General features: G+C 38.1%; 1 protein-coding gene and 1 long non-coding RNA gene across 2 annotated transcripts in view; both read left to right on the top strand.

Moving 5' to 3' along the window:
* Nucleotides 1-21,330, top strand: part of LOC112845291 (uncharacterized) — a 273,648-nt gene that overhangs the window by 56,418 nt on the left and 195,900 nt on the right. The window lies entirely within an intron of this gene.
* On the top strand, nucleotides 10,538-11,715 carry LOC112845294 (uncharacterized). The gene is made up of 2 exons (XR_003218099.1): nucleotides 10,538-11,524; nucleotides 11,602-11,715. It is a non-coding gene; the product is annotated as an uncharacterized LOC112845294 (long non-coding RNA).

Raw genomic sequence — 21,330 nt, 5'->3', positions numbered from 1 at the left:
TGTAATTACTGGTGAATGTCTGTTTTTTAATTTTGGTGAAGTTTTCATGAAGTTTACCGGGTGAAGTAATGATAATGAAGTATAAGTGACAGTACTGAGTAATGAGAATAAAGGAATGAAAAGAGAAAGCAGTTGGACTGCTAAGTGAACTCTTAGAATGATAGGGAATTTGGTCATTGTGTGGGGTGAAGCCCCGTTGGTCATTTGATCTACGTGTGATGGTCAGTTCGTGGGTTCAAGTCCCTTATGTCCACAACGGGAGATCTGCCTCAATCTTAATCCTGTGTTGGGTGTAGATTGTTGTTTCAAATTATTCTAAATTTTTCTAGGACGACAGCGGCGTCTGTTAAGAAGCGCATTTTCTCGGAGGTAACGCTCCCTCCTGGATAAAGACGTTTATCCTTGACCTAGCGGCGACTAATGGGATAGTACGGTACGACAAACCGGGGAGAACTGGGGAACCTCCAAAATTGCTAGGAGTTAGAGTCTCCTATTTTTGCGCTTATTGGGTATGCTGGCAAATTAAGTTAGGTTTAGAAATCTGGACAGGACAGTCTGGGACCGCCCTGGTGAATTGAGCACAAAAAGTCTGGGACTGATCGGTTGGAGCCGTTATGTTATATTATCGAAATTACATAGGAGTTGAAAAGGCCTAAAAAATCTGTGCAGTTGTAATTAAAGACGTCTGTAATATAAAATATGAGATCTATGAGTAAGATCAGTCTCTGTGTCACCAATGCACAGCCGGATGTGCACTGATGGTGTGTGTAAATGCAAATGAGCAGCGGTGACGCGCAGAGAGGGTGGTTTCAGTTTCGAGAGTATTGAGCTTTTTGCTAAATGCCTGTATATAAGAGGTTGGTTTTGCTTATTATGAGAGTATGAATACAGTTTGAATATATTAGTGTGGATGTATAGAAAATGACTAGAAAATGACTGAATTTTGATAGATGTATATTACGTGAGCCATAAATGTTGGTGTGTTTTATTTTTCAGTTATGTGTGTGTGGGGAGAAGCTGTGAGGACGATGAGAGGTTTCAGTTTTCTTTTTCTTTTTTCTTTTGACTTGCTCTTTCTGGTCATGGAAGGCATGTCCAAAATACTCGTATGAAAGCGTATTTTGTGTGATTTTAACCGTGTGAATGCTGTCAGTATTTGATTTGAGTGACTCGGCATGATTTGTCTGAGTGAGTGGAAAATGGAAGTTTGAGAGAGAAAAGGCAGTGTGTGTGAGACGAGTCATGGCGTCTGAAAGAGGTTAGAACATTTAAAAGTGTGCATGAAATATATTTCTTTTGTGATGTAAAATAGGATGTTTAAAGTTTGCAAGTGCTTTTAATTCAAGAAACGCATGAGTGAGGTTATGAGAAATTGAGTTTATTTTTTCTGATGGAAAACATATAAGTGTATACGCTACAAACTGATCTAAAGAAGGGTGAAGGGTGATGTGTGTGGAGAAGTGTTAGTTGTCCTGATGTGTGAAAGAGCTCTATTTAAATGTGTGTGAGTGAAATGAAGGTGTATTGTTTTTGGATCAAGATTTAGTAGAATTACTGATTGTTTGTAGACTGTGAAATTTGAAGGGAGACAGAGTCTGACTGTTGCCTGCAGAAACAGGAAGTATGTGTGTGTGTGTCGGGGACAGGAACTTTGCATGCCCATAAAAGGAACTGAGTGTGTACAGAGAGAACACAGAGAGACAGATGAGGCCCATGAAGCAAATGAAGCCTTTAAGAAAAAATGAATATAATACTAATTGTATGCTTTAGTGTGTCAATACAGGTGGGCTTCTCTCAACTTTGGAACCTTGAGTGCAGCACCAGAACAATAGATTAATAGAATTGGGAGAAAATAAGCCAGGCTTTGGCTCGAAATTGTGCAGCTTGATCTCTCACTTTGTCCCTGAAACTGAGAAGAAACTCAAAGGACAGTCAAGGACAGTCAATCGCCTGATGAAGACCGACAGAACATCGTGGACTTGAATACAGCAGGCAAACGACAGTGCCACTGATCCATTAACACTGATGACGACTGACGACCAGCAGCAGCATGTAAGAGTAATGCAAGATGTACTGTGAAAATACAGGCTGGGCAGTTGAACAGTGGGATAAAGAATTGTGGAAGAGCACTGGACATTGAGTGATATTTTGCCATGCTGGGACTTAATCTAAAAGAAAGACTGTAAAGAAACAGAGAAGAAGACAACAGCTGAGTTGAGACTGTGTTTGCTGGAGCTTTGAAGCACGAACAGGACACTGTGAATGAAAAGGAGACCGGTGAGAGATGAAGCTGGACGAGTTTGACTGCGAGAATATAGGATATAATTGGATTGAAAGTTGAAGCCTGAACTCATGACTGTTTAGGGATGTCCACCACAGCATAACAAAGAGGTAAACATTAGAAAAGGTAAGAATAATGAAAGAAAATAATTGTCATTACCTTAATGAATAGAAAACACACATACAAATTGTTACATGTGAGATTATTTTTGAAATGAATCAGAAGTGAGATAGCTTGAATCTAAAGCTCAGTGGTGAAATGCATAAATTAAATATGAATATATAGGATGCAATGAAGAAACAGCTTACACGTAGTGTACATTAACATGAATACATAGAAATGCAACGAAGAACTCAATGAATTAATTCAATGAAGAAGCAGTTACACTCAATTAACATAAAATGCAAGGAAGAACACGCTTACATGCCTGGCATAATTGGTATTTCTGACCAGAGATAGAGAAATGGGTTATTTAAGCACTTGTGATAATAATGAAAATGTCTTAGTTTTGTTATTTTCAGGAGTAAAGCAGACTTGGACCAGTTCTCCAGACGCACCAGTCGGAAGAAAATTATAGGTTAACGTCACTGGATAAGTTAAGGCAAGTTTCTGGTTGAATTGTTCACAGAATGATGTGTCCAGGAACCTGAAAAGCAAGCCCTAACACCTGGCTGAAGACCAGGAGGGATTTATTTAAGGTGGGAAATCAAAAGTTTCGGTTAGTAATTTGGGGAAAAAGAAAACTGACTGCTTAACTGGAGAATTGGGAAGGAGTCGGGGAGACTGTGAAGCCATAGATGCAAAATAACACATACCCATACACACACAGACAGAAAAGGCATTAACCTTATAAAGACAAGCTCCTGAAGCTTAATGCATAGAGACATTGATTAAAACCTGGCTAAGAACATAAGCATATGCAATGAAGATCTGCTTGCTGCTTGTATGAGTGGGAGAATGGTGTGAATGGTTAATAAAATTGATGGAAAGATTTAAAATAGATGGAAAAAACAAAAGAAAAGTGTTTATAAGAGTGACTTAGGAGTGCTCTCGTACTGAGTGATCAAAACCGGTGATTAGTATAGAAAGAAAATGAGAATAATTCAATAATGTGTTAAGGTTTAAACATGTATTTCTCTTGTCAAGGTGGCTGTTGAGCTGTGGGTTTATGCAAATTAGCTGGAGCAGAGACACTTCCTGTGTGCGTGTGTGTCGGAGGCTTTCAGTTCAAGAGAGAGCGGTGGCTGTTGAAGAGTATTTGGCGAAATATATAATGGTAAAGTATCAGGATATTTGATTACGGTGGTCAGGTCTGTTCAGAGGGGCAGATTTCGACAGGAAATTTATAATTTAAGGATGATACGTTGTTGAAATTGGTTTAGATCTTATGCTGAATGAACACATGGTAAAGTGAGGAAGGGAGACATTGTGCAAATGGTCTTTGATCTTTGGACGAGGTTTTCGGTGCGTTGAACGGGTGAAATTTAAGATTGTTTCAGATTTTTGAGGCTGTTGTTTATTTCGAGAGAGGGAGTTTGATTAGACCTGGATAGGTCTGAGAGGGGCCCAGAGAAGAAATTTTTTGTAGTAGTAAGTGCACTCAGGAAAAAACCTGTCAGGTGATTTTGTTTGGTACTTTGATGAGCTAATAATCAGCTCTCTTTTTTTCATTTTTGTTCTAAGCAGGCCTGGAAGAGAGTGAACCGACGGCGCTGACAAAATTACCAAGTACGAAAATCAGGTGGGCTTTACAGAATTATAATTGATTACAATCAGAGACTGAGTGGCGGCGAGTCTCTGTCTAAAAAATGATTGCGGCGAGTCAATCCAGTCAAAAGTATAGCGAACTATTTTCCTAAAAAGGAAAACGAAATAAAACAAATGATTGAGCTCATTTTGCTGATGTGGAGCATCTGATGACGTGCGCAGAAGGCTGCAGATCAGCAAAAAATATCATGTGTGAATGCATGTGAGTGAATGCGAGTGATCGGACCAAGGGGGGAAATAAATAAAAGGTTGACAAACAGGAGGAGTGGAAGACTTAATTCTGGGGATGTGGATGTTTGTTTTGAGAAAATTATTTACTGGGGTTGGATTATGTTATTACATTATAGAATGCCAAATGCTAAAAGGGAAACATTGTTTGAGGTAACTCAAGTTACCATTAACTGAGGTAACACATGAGTAATAACTGTTCTGTTTAAGTTTATTTTGTGTTATAACACAGGTTGGATCATAAGTGGGGAAATTGAGTATGAAATGTGAAGTTCTGGTTAACACACAGGTTTTGTTTCCAGGAAGTTCCAAGGATCCAGAGTTCGATGGAGCAACGATTTTGAGAAGATTTGATATGATGATTAAATTGATTTTGTTCCTGAAACACAGGTTTTCAGGGCTGGAGCAAAATACCGGAGAGGAGGATGGCTGAAGTGTTCTGAGAAATGATATGATATGACTAACCTTTTTTCCCTTGTTAATTTGTTAAGCTTGGGTGAAGCATGTTGAGTTTTTTGCCACATGAGATGTGTCAAAAAAGAGAGAGGGATTTAAGATTTAATTTGTTTAATTTGAAATGGGTTTTAGTATGATTTTATAATGATTGGGGTTGTTTGATAATTTAGATATGGTAAAACTGAGGCAGAGATTGTTAATTCTAAAGAAAGGAGTAAAATGAACTGAATTAGGTTTAGAAGATAAATTGCTGGTGTTAATAAGAAGGTGTACACCAAACTTAGAGGGAAACTGTGGGAATAAAGGATATGCTTTGGGGAAAATAGTGAACATTTTATGAGTAGAAAATGTGGGATTTCTTTTTGATTTTTAGGATAAGTTGTCACAGTGACATAATGTTAGAATGTTGTTATAATGTAGGCTTTAGAAACAGATAGTAAATAGATTTATTTCTAGGGTAGAGGAGAGCTTTTATGAGGATGTTAAAAGTCTCGCTGACTCAAGTGAATAATATTGGAGATTATATATGTAGAAAGGATTTTTTTTATACACATTGCATTTTTGTGCCTTTAACGGAGTTGTGGCTCAGAGAGTCGTCTCTTGAGGGTCACAAACTTTTGGTTAACGTTATGATTAGCCAATCTACTGTGAGAATGACCTGAGTTTTGAAGGATTGCACACGCTTACAGACATATAGAGTTCATTAAGACACATGACAGTACTGATTCCAGGCAAAAGGCCTGAAATCCATTTAGCATTTAACTGAATAGGAGTTTCGCTGGTAACTAAATTGGGTGACATGTAAAATATTGAGATAACACATGCAGCTCCAAATGAGTCTTATTATATAAAATGCAGTTACAGAATAACAGATGTTGGTTGAAGTGACCAAGTGGTTGCTTAATACAGAAGCAAAAGGGGAGAAAGCTTATATAGTTTGGTTAAGTGTGATAAAGTATAAATTAGAGTGTATCATTACATTAAGAGCAGCAAAATGAAATAAAATGATATATTCAAACAGGTTATCACCCAGGAAATGGGAGTTCAAAATACAGTTAGAGTTCAGCTTTTAGCTATGATGAAATTTATTTAGGAGCAGTTAATAAGGTGCTTACACTCAGTGATTAAAGTGGTTGTTTTTTCTTTGATCCGTTAGTAGAATAAGCAGTTATAATGATTTTCTTGATACATTTTCTTGTGATAGGTGAGTTTAGATGAGAGGCCCTTGCAGCAGCGACAGTTTGTGCACAGGATGTTGATAATCAGATAAGGAGCAACAGGAAGCACATGCAGAGACGTGCAAGCAGTGCTGTAAGAGTTTTACAAATGCTGAGTACGGTTGAATGAGATATAAAATAAAAGTCAAAAACCAAATACGAAATTAGGTTCATGTTTTGAGTAATATTAGCTTGAATCAGGTTTGAATAAAGAGACCACTTGAGGAATAGAGTAAGTTAGAGCCGTAGGAGGAGAAGGTGTTTTCTATCCTTTGCAGGGGACGAGATTTCCACGAGAGAGGGACCAAGGAAGAACCTAACTTTACCCATGGAGTGTTCTTAGGGGGAGCTGGCATTTCTAGAGAGGGTCAGAGTAATGTTATAAGTGTGTGGTGACCCTTTTTAAGGGTCACCAAGAGAGGGAGTATTGAGAATAGAAATATTTTACTGCTATTATTTGCTGCTATTTTTATAATCATCATTACCATTTTATGTTAATAGTGATGTTGCATTCAGATGCATTCAGATGTTCAAATATATTGGTATTATATTAGTCTTTATTACAGGAGCAGTTATAACCACTTTAAACTGTGGAGTTGAATCTATAATTTTAAATGTTTTTCAATGCTCCTATATAATAATCTTAAATGTTTCTGTGTAGACTGCAGGGACAGGAAATACACTGTGCAGGCTGACAGGAAATGGCAGGTTCTGCAGAAGTGAAACCGAAAGCAGAGTGAGTGCAAGTTAAGAGCAGGGTGTTTTATTATGCATTTATCTTTGATTTAAGCTTTAAGTAGTTGGATTAGATTGAAACATTGGTTTTATATATTTCACATATAAGTCAAGATCAGTACACACAGGATGGCTTTAGCCTGGTTGCCTAAGTTGAGGTCAACTAAGGTGCAGAGAGCATCTGCGCACAGACAGACGTGACATACACATACAGACACATATAGTGAGAGGTCATGACACGTACGCAGTACACAGCACACACGCGCCCCCGCACGTGCACGCACACACAAATTAGAGAGACTCATTTAGTAGGCAAGAGTTGAAATACGTTTTGCTAGGGCTGCAAAGTCGAGGTGTACGTGTTAGTCTGTTCAAGGAACACCAGATGTCCCAGGAGATAAGCGACAGCGAAGACAGCTGACAGGAAGCACCTGGCGTTGACCCGAAGAAGATGTTCTGTTTTAAACTATGTTAAAAGTCATTGTGGTTTTGAGTGACGTATGCTTTGTTTGAGTCTGCCTGACAACAGGAAGACTGCCAACTCTATAAAACCTTTGTCTAATCATTGTAAGTTCAGTTCGACGCTGAAATCTGCACAGCGGTCGGACTCACACATGTGTATTCATTAAAATGTCGTCTAAATTGCACACGCCTGGATCTGTGGTTATTTTTGGATTCCTCTCTCAACATTGAACCCTAACACTGGTTACTATGGTTAGTTCTAGCCAAGCTTTCCAGACCTGACCAGCCCCTTGACTGACCTCACCCAAAAGGCTGCCCCAGATCTGAGCCGTTGTTCTGAGCAGGTGTAGGAGACTCTTTGTGGGAAACCCCATTTTATTCTACAGACTGATGCCTTGAACAGAGGGCTAGGGGCCGTTTTGTCGCAGCAGGCAAGGGGGGTTGACTGCCTAATTGTGTACATCAGCAGGAAACTGTCAGAGTGGGAGGCTAGGTACAGCACAATCAAGAAAGAGTGTCTGGCCATCCAGTGAGCAGTTAACTCTCTTCATTATTACCTCCTGGGCCGCCCTTTGAGCCTCTATTTGAATCATGCCCCCTGCAGTGGCTCCATCGTATGAAGGATGCCAACACCCATATCACCTGGTGGTATCTAGCCCTTTAAGTTCAAGGTGGTCCATAGACTGATGCATAGTTGCAGCTGATTTCCTCACCCGCTTGAAGAGGGCGTCGGTAGGCTAGGCTGGAAAGCTCCCAGCAATGGGGGTATGTGGCGGGGTGTGGTTTGTGGCTCAGCTGCAGGGGTGGAGCAGTGGGTTCAGGGGATGGTGTCAGGGGAGGCTGACTAACACAGCTGACCCTATCATCTAATCATGTCTACCCTGTTAAAGATGTGTCCGGGACTGGAGGAGAGGGTGCTGTTGTGTGTGCTACAAAAGCAGGGAAGCTGGAAAGCGGCACATGTTGGAAAGTCATTCAATAAAAGACGTGTTAAACTGCAATGCTGCTGTTATCGTGTCCTTCATTGCCACATCAAAATTTCTGACTTATTCAGGAATTATCATCAGAGATTTCGGATGAGACCTTGCCTGATCCTATCATGTGACCTATTGAAGTCACCTGAGGCAAGGGATTGAAGGTGACTGATAGCTGATGCCATAATCCATCACCTCTGGCCAATGATGGCCATTCACAGAAGACATGAATGCCCTCTTACACTCCTCTTTCAAACCGTTGGTCTTTGTTCAAAATGTGAACACTGGCACCTTCAAATGAGTGATATTTCATATGATATTGGGAGCAGATGAAACCAAAATGATTATTTTGAGATGATTGCCTGTGTATAATCCTGGAGACTGAGTAGTGTGGTACACTGTTAGCCTTTGCAGTAATTTCCATAGCTTAGTACTGCAAAATCAACAGTAAAAAACTCTAAAGGATGTTAGCAGTTTAGTACTGTAATTTGCATGTAATTGTGGGAAAATTCCATGAGATTATATTATTTTTACGGTAACTCACCGTACTCATGGAAACAGCTGTAAAATACAGCAAATGTAACAATTGGTGATGTTACTGAGATTATACTATTACACCCATCTGGATTTCTGTTGTTTTCTACTGTAGATCTAAGAGTAATTACTTAAATCCTCATTCAGAGTGTATTACCATAAAATGTGATTCACTGTGAAAGTAGTATAACATATAAACTACAGCATAATTTTTAACTTAAGGAGTAAGTTGCAGCCAGACTAAAATTTAATTCCTTGAACTGAATGGAACCTCATATATTAATAAATGTATTTGTTAAGTCAAACAATGTGAAACATTAGTAATGCTATTAATTAATAGTATACTTGTAAGGTTAGTATTGTGATAGAGTCGCGTATATTTTAATTATACTCTTGTAGACATTATGACATTATGCTAGTACAATTATGGTGAACAAAAAGTACATCTAAAAGTTAATTTCAAGAATACTGTTATGTACTAAAACGGGGGCCAATATAGTCCCAAGAAGCATTATTAGTATACGTACTAGGTAAGGTATACTTGGGAAATATAATTGAAGTATACTTATTTTTTGTATGGCCAGCAACAAATACTAATGGCTACATTTAGAGTAATGTTTAAAAATGACTTAATTTAGCAGGGTGTTCCTTTTTTCTCTTCTTATTCTTTCTGGACCTTCATTTGTTTTGTATAAGGTGGTACTTTTTAAGACACCTCTGCCTAACTACAGTGAACTAACCTAATAATATGCTCTGCACATTATCACAGTTTAGCGCGTTGGGTTGTGTTTTTAAAGCAATTGTTACGTTTTTAAAGCTTTTTAATGCGACAGGTGCGATAGCCGACACCACACCTTCATCTGACGTACAACGTGACGTATGACGCACACGTCGGGTATTCACTTTCAAAACAACAATGGGGATAGAAAATATTGCTCGAGTGGTTAATGCTCCTTTCGCTGGTTGCCAACCACCATTAAATAACAACAAGAAGAAAATATTGATCTGCTTCTCTTAGTTTTGCACGTTTAAGCCGCAATTCACACTCAAACAAAGCTGCAAAGCAGGAGAACAACATGACCATCAACTATTCTGTGTCACAGATCCAGTTCGCTGCAGCACAGAGTGATGATGAGACCGTTAACATGTGCAACTTAGAAGTAATCAGAGGTAACTGGATGATCAATCGGGTTAAATGCAAGGTTGATTGGATTATATCTGAAGATCGTATGCTATTCGTGATAACTCTGCTAGACTCCAAATTGCTCGTCCATGCGGGAGTATCCCAAAATTAAATGAAACCACTTAACACTTTTTCCCTAAAACGGACTGACATGGGACACATTAAAGTTGGATCGGAACCAGCTAATCAGTCTGAAGGTAAGTGTTTTTTTCACTTATTCGAGAGAAGTCCGAAATGCGTTCTTATTACTGTTTGTTTTGACTTTTAAGCTACCCTACCAGGATATTTTCATTCAAATGCTAAGACAAAATGTCAATAGCTATGAATGTGGAGACTCAAAAGACTAGTTAGGTAATAGTTGCCGATGGATTTATGAGACTTGATAGAAAGTTGGACGTTTGCAACAGGTGAATCGGTGAACTACCAAGGTTGCGCCCAAATGCTTAAAGCTGTTAGCTGGTCAGTGTTTTCAGGTGTGCTTGTACTACCTGTACTGCGGAGTGCTGACTAAGTCATGTTAAACCCATTAAAGCGTCGAGCTCAAATATCTTTTCGTTTTTGTGCACTGCTCTCTTGTCGGCACACATTTTCTGTTTATTGAAGCCTTTTGTGAATAATTTTGATCATGTAAAAACTGGGAATTGGTCCCTATTGACAATATTCTTATTTTTTGCATTGCATATGTCATTCAGGGAAGGTAATTGGTCACTGAACTTTTTGCAACTGTGTATTTCTAAATTTTGTGGCTTCAGTGCACGCAAATTTATATTGTTCAGTTTGCATGTTAAAAGCCTGCCAAGCACCCCAAGGCTGATTATGCTTGGTAAGAAGTCATTTATGAAATAGAGCTGATTAGACCATATTAAAATTTCTGTTTGGCACAGAAGCTTTTCGTGGACACAGGTATCCAGTCTCTGTTTTGTTAGCTCAAATTTCTGTAATTTCCTTTATAAACCAAGGTTGTTGGACATGTGTCTCAGTGAATCCAGCAAAGTAACAATATCAAATTTCACATTACATATTACTGATCAACATAGTAATCTAGCTACACCAACAGCAAAAATACTGAAGTCAATACTGTAAAGTTTAACAGCAGAACAAACTATAAACTCCAAAATAACCATACAGTTGATTCATCTCCGGTAATTTAACTGGGCTGACTCTTTGTTAGGTGTGTTTAATGGGCAGAATAATTCCCAATTATGTACAATTATAATATGTTAAAACGGACTTATGTACATAAGGCCATTAAGAATTAACTGTACATAGCTATTTGCTTTATGACTATCTAGACAGTGTGAAGAAGTGAAGTATTGAAATTATTTTATGTTGCATAATGACAACATGTTGCCCCTATACATTTAAGGACAAAGTTCAATGACCGCCACCTGCTGGATGGTGAGTGCAGAGGGGCGTGTAATTGTTGAGCTGGACAAAGAGAACACCTTTGCTGATGCTGTCAGTCTTCTTTGGTTCATTCTATGTATTGAACCTGGAATACCAGGAGTCAGCGTGTGCAAGGTTTTTTGTAAGGATAAACCCTGAAGAGGGAACAAAATGTACCTCCAAGGTTGGGACAAGCAGAAAGACTGGGACCACTGTGAAGCGAAAGGTTGTTCACATTAACCCTCATGTCACAACTTTCCTCCAGTGGCTTACTGAATTTGAGTGGAGAACTTCAAATTAGGTAACTGTTTTTGCCATTTTTAGTGAATTTCTTGTATAATTTAAGTGACCAATGTGTTGTTACCTGTGTCTCCACAGATGATCCATGGCCCATGCTTTCTGGACATTTACACAAGATGAGCAACAATGAAGACAAGCTCTCTCGCCATCTTGCAAGACGCTGTCTCTGTCCAACAGGTTTTTTGAGTGCAACAGTGTTGATTTTTTTTCCCTTCTTTTACCTGTTTGTTAAAAATTATTGCAGCTACTTACACTTTAATTGTCACATGTATTGGCTCACCCTACAAATCAATGAACTCAGTCCACAAAGCAAGGTCAGGGTTCAGTGCAGGTCAGTCAAGTTCCTTCACACCACACACGCTCATCCATGTCCTTGTGGACCCTGCTTTGTGCATTGATTTGGTGGTGTGAGCCAGTATTTTGGATAAAGTGTATATAAAGGCAGAAGTGTGGGGCTTGATATTATATTGATTACAATTACAATTCAGTTTATTTGTATGGTGCCAACAAAATGAATGCCAAGGCACTTCACATTGTAGGTTTAAGACCCTACAAAATATAACTAAGAAAACCCAACACTTGAGCATATGTTGTCTGCCATGATATGGATATGACATAATATCGTTATTGTTTGTACAACCATCTGAGAAAATAATGGATTACATGGTTTAGTAAAAACAAATGCTTCCTCAGTGAAAATATGTTTTCAGTTCTTTTCAGTTCTGGATTTTGGAAATGTGTATTTCTGCAGAGGAAAATCAGAACTGAAATAAAAAGTGGTGTGAAACACATGAATTATATTTTGTGTGTGTGTGTCTATCTATCCATCCATCCATCCAGTTTTTTTGGAACCCTCCAGTCTCTTACAGTATGTTACTGTTAACTGAAATTACGGTAAATTACGACCTGTTAAACAGTAAATGACCGCCTGTTGGGACACGGTATCCTCTAGCAGAGATGAATATTTTTGGTACTGATGATGCGTGATAACGGTAAGTTACTGGTTAATATATTGCAGTTTATTACCTTGCAGCGGGCTTACAGTGACATACCGTGAATAAACGGTAGTATACCAATTTCTTAATCACAGTATGATGTTACTTTGTTGACGTAATTTACGACATAACGACATAACAGTATCTCACTGGCGACAGTGACGCCAGTGAGATACCGTAAAAAAAAGCTACGGTGCGTTACCATAATTTGTCCAAGAGTATTATACCACACCAGCAAAAAACGGTATCATCCTGCAGAACGGTAAGCTACCGTAACACGTCACGGTATGACGCTGGCAACAGTGACGCCAGTATGTTACCGTAAAGTGGCGATGAAAAGTCTAACAGTGTAGCCAAAAAAGGAGAAAAACACATTTTGAAAGACAGCATTCATGTATGGCACAACGTCTGTAGATCTACACAAAAATTGGCCGATAAGATGACTCAAGATATATGCGACAAATATTTCAACATTATGATGATCCACAGCACACTGCACAAATAACATAAATGTCTCTGAGAACAAAACATAATTATGAGCTGGTAAAATATGTCACCTGACCTGAAACAACAGAAGGTAAGAAGAAAACACAAGAAGCAAGCCTGCATGTTTGCAGTCGACAGGAAATGTGAACACGTCACACAACTGCTGTGGTCAAAGCTACAGGAGCTGTTTGAGGTTTGTATAAAAGGAAAGGAAGCACAGAGAGGCCACAGTCAGAAGAAACACTCTGGTCTTATCTGTATTAAATGCAGCTTCTCTTTTTATTATTGATGTAAAGTCAAAGTGTTTGAGATCAGCTGAGGATCAGAGTGCAGCAGGGCTGGATGTGAGGATGGGGCACTCTTTGCTCTGCATGACGGGCTTATTGTGTAAGTACATTTGTGACATTGTTTGAATGGCACTGATTAATGAAAGTGTTTCTCATGTGTGAGAATTAGAGTGTATCACTGGTTTGAAGTGTTTATCTGAGAGTTTGAACAAAGCATATTTGTGATGTTTATGATAGTTACAGACAAATGTTGGCTGGTTCCTTGGTTCAGTTTAGTCTGGAGTATCGTGATGGATACACCGCTGCTTGTACTTGTACATGATTGCATATGAGTGATGATTGAATATGTTTTAAAAATCGTTATTAATAATTAATAATAGTTGTTTTTATGTTTCAAACTTTTTACTGAATTATAGTCATTTTGATTTTGATGAGCAGTAACTGTGTCATGTGAAAATTAATCTTTAAAAAATACTTTAGTTCATTTTGAGTTTAAATTTCTGTCAGTTTGATCCTGATGATGTTTGATCTTTACTTTAGTGCTCGGTACTCTCTTCTATGTTAATGCTGAAGGTGAGAAATGTTTCTTTTTCTTTTCTTCACATTTATAAAATATGTATAATTTTGCTCTGATATTTCATATTTCATGCACCATTTTAAATCACATCCTGTCTCTCTGTTTGTGCATCATTTTATTTACAATGTTAAATCAGTATATTAACAATGAAGTCAGTTAAATCCTGCAATCGCACTTTAGCTGCACTGTAAAATCTAATTAGTTCACAGAACTTTAAAAAAATGCAAACTCGGTGCCTCGAAAAATTCAGTAAAGCTTACTTAAGATAACTGTCTCTGACTGTGCAATACTAATTGATTGCCCACTGACAAACATTTCAAGTTCTACTAAGTTAAAAAACAATTTGTGGCAACTTCCTTTTTTTTAGGAAAGTTTAAGTCTAAACTAAGTTTGTGGGATATGATCTTTGAATTGAATTGAATTGAATCTTTATTTTAAACATGTTAAAAAAAAAGTACAACAACATAGAAATAAAAAATAGACAAACAAACAAAGCAAAACAAAAGGAAAACAAAGCAACCACAACTACAAAAAACCCTTTTATGTTCAAGAAATGCCGACCAAACTGTCGTTGTTTGTATTTACTTACACAGCATGTCTTGTAGAATTTACTTGAGTCATCCGCAACAGCATAGTGCAGTCATACCTCAAGTCTAATAAGAGAAGGCAGTAAAAGATCAGTAAATAACCAACTTCCCCAAACCAAAGCACAAATGAAACATTAAGTAAAACAGGCTGATCTAAAGTATGATTAAAGTTCAGGCTGATTAACATAAATGTCACTGACAATTACAAACATATTGGAAAACCAAAATCCTTACCACTCACTTGGTGTCTTTCTGTCCAACAGATCCTTTTCTAGACTTGTAAGAGTTTGATGTAATGTGTGGAGTGCTGGTCCCGAGCCTCAAAAACAGTAAGAAGCAAATAGAGGGGAAAAAAACAAAAATAACTCATTTAAAATTATTTAGAAGCTAATTTGGTCTTTAATGGCAGTGCAACACTTGTATTAGACTAGCAAATATAGTACTAAAAACACAGTCTACTACTCTGTCTGAATGTGTGGTATCATCACCGTCAGTTTAGGCCTGTGTTTAAAAAAAGACCACCTAATTTAAATATAAATATTACATGTTTGTTAAAGGCTAACTTCCAATATATAAAGTTGCTAATAAGCACAACATAGGCACGCCCAAAATGAATCTTGTGATTCAGCTGTGGGATTTAACTACTGTCACGGTTCTGGGTCCGTTGGACTCAGTATTTTGAGTTTATTATGTTTTGGTTTAATTTTGCATCAGGGATTGTTTTTCTTGTTCTCTTGTTGTGTTAATTATGATGTTTATTATTAGAGTTTCATGTTTCTGTTTATTTGTGTTTAAGGGTTTGTTCTCGGTTGTATCTCACGTTTAGTTTAGTTCAGGTTCCATGTGTCATTCTCTGTCTGTCTCTCAGTGTCAGGTCTGCGTCTTGGTGTAGTGTTCTTGTTTCCTGTTTTATTGTGAAAGTCTGCGTCTCATGTGAGTGTGTTCAGTTTTACCTCTTGTCTCGTCTCATTAATTACTCCCAGCTGTGTCCACCACCTGTGTGCAATCTCCCTGTGTTTCTCTGTATGTATTTAAGTCACGTCTTTAGTCATTGTAGTTGCTGGTCCGTCTGTGTATCCACCATGTCTCATCCGTGTTTTCCCCTGCTGTCACCATCTTGTACCGTCGTCCACCTTGCTTTATGTTCAGGTTCGTGTTCTTGTTCATGCTCTGTAGTTTAGTTGTCCCAGTATAGTTTAGTTCTCCGTTTTGTCGTTTGCCTCTCTATTTTTTTTTTGTGTCAATAAATCACCTTCACATCTTCACAACTGCCTGCGCTTGGATCCTCTTTTTCCTTTTTTTTTTCACACAGCTCTTCTCACTTGCCGTGACAACTCCATTCTTTAGAAGGACAAGCAAAATTACTTTATTTTCAATTATAAAGCCAACCTAGACTTTGAGCATTTAAAATGCCACTAATCTGGTTTTTGACTTCGGACTTTCACAACAAAACTTGTATCTGAATAAATGTTTTAACTAGGGATGGGTATCGTTTAGGTTTTATCCGATACCGGTGCCAAACCGGTACTTTTGAAACGGTGCTCAAACCGGTGCTTAAAGAATGGAGAACACAAAATTGGTCCAAAAACCTCTCATGTTCAGCTGTGTGGTGTGTGGTTTTTTCTTTTGGTTTTTTTTGTAAAAAGAGAACAATGTTAGCCTTTTCTGTAGCTATGGGACATATATGCTATCACTCTTGACTGGAAGCAGTGCTTAAACAATGGAAAACACACAAACTTTGTCCAAAAACCTCTCATGTTTAACTGTTTTCCACTTTTTCTTTGGTCATTTTAGCCTTTTTGGCCAGGGTGAAGGGAGTATCTGCCATCAAACAAGAAGACAGCCGCATGTAACTACGACGGTGTTTGCTAGTTCACCTTACATGCATTAATGTAATAATGTGGTTGGCGTACTCAACGTAAATTACACACTAACAACATGAAGCTACTCACGCAGAGAAGAACGGCTGCTGCTGCCATCATCATCCGTCATCATTTCTGCTACGCTGACGGGGCTAGGGGCCTGTTCTTCGTACCTCGCTTACTACATCCAAGATCAAATGACACATCCAAGATCAAATCATCGCGCTAACCGTGAGCTCGCTAATCCGGTTCTCCGAACGCACCTGTTGTTGACGATTAGTATAGCTGGATGAAGTAATCTGAGATCACTGGGTGGCTTAAAAGGGGCTACGCATCGATAGTAGAAACATTGATCGGCAACCCTGTGATTGGTCGGCGAAGATGTCGAAGGAGCGCGCTCAGTATTTTACGGCAGCAGAGCAAGAACTCTTGATTGAGGGATATCAGGAGTTTCAGAGTTTAATTAAAACGCAGGGGAACACTGCAAAGGCTGCAAAAGCAAGGAGAGAGGGCTGGCAGAAAGTTGCTGACAAATTAAACTCGTAAGTGATCCATGATATTACATTATATCATGTGATATTATTTTATTCCACATTATATTATATTACATCATATCCTCTTTCACATTAGAGCCACAACAGGACCCACTAGAACATGGGAAAAAGTAAAAGTGAAATATAAGAATATTCCACAGAATGGTAATATTTATCACTTATATTGCTTTTAGTCTATGACAAGAGACCCTGAAATAATCTGTTTGTTTGTTTATAACAGCAACCAAGAAAAGGGCAGAGCAAATAAAGACAGGTGGTGGTCCTGCACCCCCTCGTCACACCCCTTTTTGTACTGTGACATTTATTGACATTGTGGGGTTTTTTGTGTGTAGTTTGACATAACACTCCATCACTTTTACCTGTTCCCATGCAAGGGGTGACTGAAGCATGCACAGTAAGTCGGGAGTAAGTATATACAGTACAGTAAGTATATATATATATATATATATATATATATATATATATATATATATATATATATATATATATATATATATGTAGAGAGAGAGAGAGAGAGAGAGAGAGAGAGAGAGAGAGAGAAAGTAAATAATACCCTCACGGGAGAATCGATATCTCTCTATGAGCACACCGTCGCGCTGAGCTAAAGGATCCCGTCTATCCCGCAATATACGCTAAATTCTGTAAACTCTCCTTATCAATCTTGCACCTTCCTTGCTCGCGTACAAACGGACAGGACATGGCTGCGACAGACTTCCCAAATCCACCTTCGCTTTTTTAGCCGTGGTCTCTCATCTTGATTGCACGTAGTAATTTACTATTACTACTCTAAAATATGAATTACATCTGACATGATCTACTACATGTTATAGAATGATTAATAGTACATTTCCCTTTTTTTCGGAAATGACCTGTATGTATCTGTATGAAATCAATAAAAGAATCAAATACATTATCTTTAGTTACATTGATAATATTTATTTATGGTAAAACAGTGGCGAAATATCGCTCTTGCTTTCATATAACTGCAGCGGACATACCTGAGTGGCCGCAATCTAATCCTGTTTACATAAAGTAAACCTGCTCCCGAGCAGGTTTACGCTTTACGGATCTGTTGCTATGACAGCAAGTCCCAGATGAGCTTCGGAGAACCGAACGATCCAAGATCACGCGAAATCGTCAACATTCAAATCCGGCTAACTTACTTAGCGAGGTACGAAGAACAGGCCCCAGGACTCTACTCTTCGGGTTTTTGGGGGATGTTGCTAACTCCGGGTCCGATAACAGGCACCACACCCGCAGTAGATGTGCTCGGTGTGAGGTCTCACAGCAAGCTATCAAACACGGCACATTTCTCGGCTTTAAAAAAAAAACCCGCTATGCATCGCCAGGTGTTTCATCAGATTTGAGGTGTTACCTCCTTTGACAGTATCACAGTATCAGCTTAAAGCACTTGTTGCAGGCTGCTGAGTTTGCATCTTTTGCTGTGAAGTACAGCCAGACTTTGACCGCTTCGCCTTGGGCATTTTTAATCTGTAGCTCTGCTCTAAGAGAACGTACGTACCTGGCCCCGCCTACTATCCTCGGAAACGTAAAATGATTGGCTAGAATTGGCTCAGGAAAAAAAAAGCACCGAAATAAAGCACCGAAATGTGCGCTGCTTTTCGGTCTGGTTACTACCGTTTATGCCAGAACGACACCGGTACCCATCCCTAGTTTTAACAAAACAATTATTATTTTTATTATTATTATTGTTATTATTATTTAAAATGTAATAAAACATAAATGTTCGTTAAATATAAAAGGCTAGCATTGACATTAATAGGTGCTACAGATGTTCAAAAGTAACGAAAAAGCATTAAAATAAATACAGGGCTTTAAGAATATACAGTTCTTACGTTATAAAAGTTCATATGGCTTGAAAACAATACCCGCCCACAATAACAAATTGATAAAAACGTAGTTCAGTCTATGTAATATTTTAATTAAACGCAATATTAGATATATTTTTAATGCTTTTCGAATGCAGTAACAATGCTTATTAATGAAGACTTCATCAGAGGTGTTAGGATGATAGCGGATACCTTTGTGTCACAGTAACTGAGGATAAAACAGAGAGAAATATGTTGTCTTTTATAGCATATAGCCACTTGAAAATATGATGCTGTAAATAGCCATTTTGTCAAAGGCCATTTTTGGAAAAAAACTAAAGACTGTACACGACTGTAGAGTGTTGCTTAATAACCAAACTAATAAAGCAAAAAATAGAGATTTTGATGGTAAACTGGTCTCGAAGCATAGAGACAGAGCTGTGCAGGAACTGCGATTTTATCGTGTTGGAAACAGAGACAACTAAAGTAACAATTAACAGTAAGTAGTAAAAATTCATGACAATGTTTCTCAAACGTGAAGCGCAGTTTTGGTCTTCTTTTGATGCTGGTTCAGTGAATTTCTGCCGAAAAGCGACAAAAGCCTCATTTCGGAATCTGTGAGATCTGGGTTTCAGCACCAGCACGTCCCTGTACGTGCCGTGGGGTAAAAGATCTGCGCTTTGTGCTTACATCAGTGATGTTTTTCCGCAATCTGTTTACCTGCTGTTTAATCATTTGGTGTTTTAAATGTTACTTAATATTTTTTGTATGTTCAAAATACTTTCGTGTGCCTTTAGCTGAAAAAATATATTTAGATTTAAAAATCGATTTCAGGATCCAAACAGAGGAGGAGATTTATTTAAAAAAAAAACAGCATTTTTAAATGCTGTAAATGTGCACATTTGAATTATTTAAGCTCAGTAAATCGTTTTATAATGATATCTCCCGTTCATGTATAGACACATTCATGTGTTTGAGGATGATTTGACTTGTTTCAAGAATTTTTCTTCTGAATATCTGCAGCCACATCTCATGTTATTTGTATTCCTTTCCCTTATACAAAAAATATTCAGTCATGTTTTTTTAGCTATAAGTCGTCAGGATAACCAAGACACACAAAGCATACAGGGGATTATCACCATGTTTAAACTGCAGGCATCAAGTAGCTGAGACACTGTTCGGTAACTGAATCCTCATAATACTAACAACTGAGTTATTTAAAAAATGCTGAAGAACTCATGAAAAATGTGGTCATAGATGTAAATATGAAAATGCAGAAATAACAGCTCAAAGTAAATAAAATAAAACTTCCGGTTACAATTTAAAAGTGGACAGCTCACATAGACATATAACAAACTGTGACTTTGTGTGTTGATCTCAGTCTTACGGTTCAGATATGTGCAGTCACTTTTATTGAGAATATGAATTAACTGGATTAATTTGTTTCATGAAAACGCATCTTATTATTTTCAAGGCCAAATGTCACCAGGATGCAATAAATGTTTTGACTCTTAACAGCAGCAATAAAAATCAGGACAGCTTAAAAATGACTTTATGCTTCCATCAGTCTCTAATTTCATGTTTTTATGTGAACAGTTCGCAATAAGATTACTGTGATCCTCGAACCACCGTGGCCTCAGATATACATCGGTGAGACAGTCACTGTCAGATGTGAAGGAAGTCAGTTTTTGTTTGTATCGAGAGCAGGTGTGTTCTTCCTCCCGCTAACATCTGAATACAGAATCATCAGAGCAACTGAGTCTGACAGTGGAGGATACAGATGCTGCACCCCGAGTCTGTGCAGTGACAACATTATCACAATGACTGTATCATGTAAGTTGAACACATTTTATTCAGTGTACTCTGTTTCAGTTTAGTAACAAAATCAGAGAAAATCGTAACAAATATTAAACACAGATGTAATGATCTCAGTTTCTTGAGCACCTGCACATGTGTAGTGTCCACCACTGCAGCTCTAAATTATGACGTATTTTTAAAATTTGTTTTTATAATTTACTTTAAATTCAATATGTTCAATGAATGCAGAATGAGCAGATCTGCTGTCTCATGGTGGGGAGTACAGATGCTGAAAAAGTCTGATCACCAAGTTCAGTTAAATAGGAGGTTTAAATGAAAGTTATCATTATAAAAATGTTATCACCAGAATGCAAACAAAACAGCGATCAGATTTTTGTTGTATATTTGGGTTTATTTCACTTTAATCAATGGCAACTAAGGCTACGTCCACACGTACCCGGGTATTTTTGAAAACGCAGATTTTTCTATGCGTTTGCACCTTTCGTCCACACTTAAACGGCGTTTTTGGTCACTGAAAACGGAGATTTCCAAAAACGCCTGCCAGGGTGGATATTTTCGAAAACTCCGTTTTTGCATTTACTGTGGACGAGGAAAACGGAGAAAACGCAGCGTCAAAGGTGTGCGCCTTTTTTGACGTCACACTGTGCGCCACGTTATTGTTTCGGTGAAATGAATTTCTACAATACTGTTACTGTTAATTGTACTAGTGTTTAAATGCTTACATATACAGACAGTTACTGTCCCTCCACACATGCAGACACCCCATCTTTGTTTACTATTTCCTACCGAGGCTTCTAGACTTCTGATTGGCC

The sequence above is a fragment of the Oreochromis niloticus genome, unplaced genomic scaffold (assembly GCF_001858045.2).
Source record: "Oreochromis niloticus isolate F11D_XX unplaced genomic scaffold, O_niloticus_UMD_NMBU tig00006606_pilon_6612427-7070595, whole genome shotgun sequence".
In the NCBI taxonomy this organism is placed as follows: Eukaryota; Metazoa; Chordata; class Actinopteri; order Cichliformes; family Cichlidae; genus Oreochromis; species Oreochromis niloticus.
This window is presented reverse-complemented; position numbering and strand designations above follow the sequence as displayed.